This window comes from Rutidosis leptorrhynchoides, chromosome 4, assembly GCF_046630445.1.
Source record: "Rutidosis leptorrhynchoides isolate AG116_Rl617_1_P2 chromosome 4, CSIRO_AGI_Rlap_v1, whole genome shotgun sequence".
Lineage (NCBI taxonomy): Eukaryota > Viridiplantae > Streptophyta > Magnoliopsida > Asterales > Asteraceae > Rutidosis > Rutidosis leptorrhynchoides.
The window spans coordinates 16,806,342-16,811,994 of NC_092336.1; the positions used below are offsets into that span (position 1 = coordinate 16,806,342).

At 32.6% G+C, this 5,653-nt stretch overlaps 1 long non-coding RNA gene across 1 annotated transcript; it reads left to right on the forward strand.

The window, feature by feature from the left end:
* The first annotated feature begins 2,413 nt into the window (after positions 1-2,413).
* LOC139904487 (uncharacterized) lies at positions 2,414-3,995 on the forward strand. Its single transcript, XR_011778840.1, has 4 exons — positions 2,414-2,630; positions 2,847-2,903; positions 3,496-3,558; positions 3,713-3,995. It is a non-coding gene; the product is annotated as an uncharacterized lncRNA (long non-coding RNA).
* The last annotated feature ends 1,658 nt before the right edge of the window (positions 3,996-5,653 follow it).

Below are 5,653 nucleotides of genomic sequence, written 5' to 3' on the forward strand. Positions count from 1 at the left end.
TTATAAAGAGAGAAAGGGAAAGAAGTGGAAGGAAAATTGTACTTGATTTCTCTTCGGCAGTTCCTTCTAAATTAGAAGGATCTCATTTTCTTTACTTTTATTCCTCTTCACTCCATTCTTATCTTTCGTAAAAAAAACTTTTATTTCTCTTCACTCCATTCTTATCTTTCGTAAAAAAACTGGGAAACAAAGTGTTATTATCACTTGGCTTGCATCATATAGCGCACGTCTATCAAGAAAATTAGATAGTGGATTAATTACTATATTAACTATTAGACAAAATTCATGAAAAGTATCGAGGGCGTTTCCGTCTTTTCACTTTTTTATTCCCCTTTCCAAAAAGCCCTCCACTCTTTGTTCCAAATTTAAAAACGACCCCCAGACAGGGGGTAAAGTGTCAAACCAACATTTTAATAAAAAATCTTAACTAAACTCTACCCAAATATTCAACGGGTCATATCTTCTCGCCCGCAACGAGTTAAATTTTCCGACACCATCGTTAAGCTCGAAATAATTTTACAAACACAATGTCACTAACTATACGCAAAACGGAAGCTTCTTAAAAAATGCTAAATATTTGAGTCCACCTTTCATACACGTTGATTTTTTCCTCACGGGCTCCGTACCTATTTTCATCTATTAACAACATATACACATGGGTCTTATTATTTTTTTAAAAAATTATTTAGTAGTTTTTTTGATATTACTTGGTAAATATTCTAATCTTAAATCATACGGAATGTTAATATAAGCTAACGAGTTAATTGCGTTAAATTTTAAAAAGTCAACAACTCCATAGCGAAACGCGGAAATACACATAGATTGTTAATTTAAGATAACATCTAAATCTTTGACGGGTTATACCTTGTCGTTCGACTCGAGTTGCGTTTCAACGACATCATCGTTAGCCACGAAATAATTTTGCAAAATAAACATAATAAAATACATTGAAAACCGAACCCGACGCGAAGCGAGGGTTGAAAAACTAGTTTCAAACCATATTAAAGCATGCTACTTTTTGAGAAAGAATAATACTAACTCTGTAAGAATGGGCCAATAGCCTAGTGGCGAATGACTCACTCTCCCTTAGGGGAGGTGAGGGTTCGATTCCCACTAGGTGAGGATTTTCCAAATAATTGGATCAAAAACCATTCTTACCGGGCCCAAATGATCCCTTGATCTCACGCATGCGAAGATTGAAACAATGACAATGCATGTTCGTTTATCGGGCCTGGCATGCTGTGGGGAAATGGGTGATGGTGTTTTGCCAGGCTCCAGTGGGCTACCGGGGACAGTTGGATGGGTTGACAAAGTCAACACAGGGCTAACATGTCCCTGCCGATACACATGTTTTAAAACAATAATACTAACTCTGTCCCATTATGACTGTACATTTAATTTTTACATATAATTTTATGAAATTTACTAAATTCATTCTCTTCTGTTAATCACAATTTTTTTCTCGGAATAATCTATTCCGATTGAAATATAAAGTAAGACATTTGAAAATAACTGAACACTTGTTGAGATGTAAGGAGTATAAATTTGCATCTTCTTAGGCAATTACCACATCTCTTCTCTTCTCTTCTCTACACTTTACAAAGCGTAAAGATAAATCCTAAGTGTCATTCTGACACACACCCTTTGTTTTTTTTTTGTCGACGTGTAACATACTCTCCACTCAATGCCTTGCTTTATTGACTGCAAAATACTGACACCTGTAAAACCAATACACGCACAGTTACTTTCATAAGTTTATCTCTTCTCTCTCTTTCTACATTCCAGATACGGAACACCCAACACCCGTGAGGGTTATCATCTCCATTTTCTTCCAATGATAAACGAATCAACAAATCGTCACCATGGTACGATTAATCTATAGATTTTTAGTGTTCGATCGATATATCTATCGTATAAAATTGTTATTTTCGATTTCAACAGCGTTTTGTCGAACGTTTAATCATCGGAGAACTTGGATTTCGTGTTCTACAACCCTAGGTTATTATTCAAACATTTGTTCCAATTTTCTGTTCCTGAATTCTACAGCTTTATTACGTGCACGATTTATATTGTTTTTACCCAATTTTGAGAAGCCAATTTTGCCCTAATTTCAATTACAAGTTTATCATTCTAATTTACCCCTAAATTAACGTTCTTTGTTACTTTAAACCCATAATTGATACTCATATAATTAACATAAGATCAGTATTCGTATGGTCATTCATCTGTTTTATATTATGATCAAGGAAACTATTGAATTTAATCGTTTTAAGATTAAAACGAACACAAATTCATCTTCTACAGTAATTAATCGGATTACTAATTTCCTGTCGTAACCATATTTCATCTTTCTTATAGTCATACTTTTATTTTTTATAGAATTATTTACCATTCAGTGAATCTAATTTTTTTTTCGTATTATTCGAATAAACTTGGAAATAATCCGGTTACTACACCGGTTTATGTTTCACGAACAACACAAAACATATCATTCTGATATTCAGGTTTGCAAAAAACCCCTTTTTGATTCAAATCATTATGAACCTGAATATTCGATGGAAGATGTGGACAGGAATTAGGTTTCAGCCGATTGACTACAGTCTATATCAATTCAATTACTCATCTTCCAGGTATATTTCAATTCGATTCTACTTATTATATATGGAATGATTTAACTCTTTCTTTTTTTCCTGCCCCATTTTAACTTAATGTTGACGATGATGATTCTGATTACTTGCTTAACTACACAATATTATTTGATTTAATGTATTTCTGCTGCTAAAAAAAATAAGTTAAATTCAGCAAAACTTTCAGCAGTCTGATATATATTTAACTTGCACTTGCAGATTTTGGATGAATATGGAACAAAATATCATGTATCTGTCCTAGAAAATTACGCTCAGGTATGTTTGAATGACATCATTATCATACATTTGTCCACAACTCCAGGCGATATTGAACCTGCCTTAAGCGTGTGACATGAGTGGTGCATTCTCTAACCCGCTATTTAATGAGTTGCTTAATTGAAAATTCACTTTCAGATGTATGATTTTAATGATCACCATGTATTTGATGAAATGCCTAATTGAAAATTAACTTGCAGATGTATGGTTTTTTATGATCACCATGCCTAGATGCATCTTGGAAAGTTTCTAGCAATTAGCATATCAAAATGGTCTGTAAAAATGTTTACCAAAGCGTATTTTTAATGCCTGCTTATTCAAAAAAATGGTTGAATGTTAAAAAAATTTAGTTTTTCAATTAGTTGAGACGCTAATTATTTTACAATGAAACTAAATTTTTGGGCCAAAATTGTTTCAGGGCTAACCCCACCCACCTGACCCGCACCACTACACCTTAAAGTTACCCATTGTCACAGAGTGAACAATTCACTCATATTGCTCTCGCTTTTTATCTGAATTAGAAGTTGTGTATCTTTCTTCCACATGTTATAGTCGTAATAGTAATACTGTTTGGTTTGGTTTGGTTATTCAGGACGAAACCTTAATTGCAATTAAAGCTCCGCATCACACCACTTAGAAGTTCCAGATTGACGAGGTAAGTGTTTTTTTTTTTTTTTTTTTTTTGGCGTAAAAACAGAAATTAAAATGAGTGGGGTCGAAAATACTTAAACGTGTTACAAGATATGATTTACATTTGATTATGACACTAGATGGAGCTTACAGTTTTTTTTTTTTTTATTGTCTATCAGGCTGCTGACTTTCTTCAAAGGAGATATAGAATAGTCCTAAGGAGCACTATTAGTTATTAATCTCATGTTTATATGTATGCATTCTACTCCTTGCTCACCTGATTTATTATCTCATGAAATTCCAGTGTTTTGAGATCATTGCGGTTTGGAGTGTAAACATCTCATGAAATTTCATTGTTTTGGGATTATTGCAGTTAAGAGTGTATAAAGAGGTGGTTCTCTTTACTTTTGGGTTTTTTGTAAATCTATTTTGATTTTTCTTTTAATCATCAGGTACTCACTTACAGGCTCTTTTTTAGTAGTTAATGATGTATGTTCACATGATATATAAAATAGATGTGTGTATGCTGGTTATATGTTCTCTAGAACCCATGGTTGCAAAGTAAGTATTTATGATACTTCATATTAATTTCAGTTATATAGTACTGTAGTTACATCAGTAATGGGTGTTAATTAAAGTTAGTGAAGTAGATTACGAATTTGGGGTGTGTGTGTGTGTGTGTGTGTGTATGTGTGTGATAGATAGATAGTATGAATTTAAACTTTAAAGTCAAAAGACAAGTTGTTATCATAAATACTTTATGTAGTCATTTTTGTTTGTGTTGGTTTAAGGTTTGTATGTATGACCAGTGACCAAGGATTCCTCAATGTGTTTGTTAACTGTTGTAACTGTCTCGATGTTCCGATTCGCAGGTATGTGTTTCTATTGTTGTTTAAAAATGCTAATTAAGTGAGCTACTTGCGATTAATCATTTAACTGTTGTTTAGATAATCATACGTCGAACGGGCTCAAAAAATATACCTATCATGAATAGTTGATTATTTTTGCATACAAGTATTTCTCTTCTTCACCTTACTCATACTTTCATACTTTCTCTTTATTGATGGATTACCATTATCAACAGGTAGGTGATGGTTTTCCTTCTCAATTTATTTGCGTCTATTATGTGGTCCAGTTATCTACGTGAGTGTTAGTTTATTTATCAACCCCGAGTTCTTTTTGTACAATGAATTACAACGGTTTAATAAAATAACTAAATTTGCAAGTTTTGTATGAGTAGGTTTTGCTAATTTTATTTTTTTATTTATAATTTATAGTTACTTCACCATAAATGGTCAAGTGGTATTGACGAAGTTGTAGGTATTGATGACTACAATTTATATGACATCTAACATAGTAAGTACTGTAGTTTACTGTTATCACTCAAGGAAATGGTGGTTACCAACATATGTGCATCAATACTACTTTGGAGGTATGTTCTTAGTGTTAATATCAAATTTGTTATACAGTTATTTTTTAATTAATTATAAAAGTTTATTGTTATTATGGTCTCTAAAGATTGATGACCCCTTCTCGTGTCTTTTTCAACTTTGTTATTAGATAATGGTTATAGCTTTGACCTGTTTGTGGTGAAACCTAACCCAAATCGGTTATTCTTTAGTAAATGGGTTGGAATTGCCACTTTTAGTTTTTCTCTATACATTCTTGATTTTGGAGATTTAGCTGTATTCAAAGTTTGTTGAGTTGGATTTGAACTTATTATGTTTAGGTTCATGGGAAGAAATCAACAATTAAACATATCCAAGAATATATTGAAAGGATCTATGGGAAATATGCGTAGTTCCAGTTCTTAATGTACTGGTATTCCTTTTATGTTCTTCATTTTTCAGTTGAGTTGGTTGACAGTTTTCCTAACGGATTATGTGTTAAATCAGGTCAGAAATATGGTCCTTTTATGAAGAAAAAAGTTTGGTAAACTAAGTGAGCTTCCTAACTCTCACTATAAACTTATAACGGCTGCTAATATGAAACACAAAAATAAGTGAACTGTAGTGATGATTAAGTGACACATTTTGAAGACCAAAGATTACGCCCTGTTTGTTGTATACACTTTTTTTTTGTGTGCAAGTATTTTGTCTGCGATGTCATAAAGTTTTATT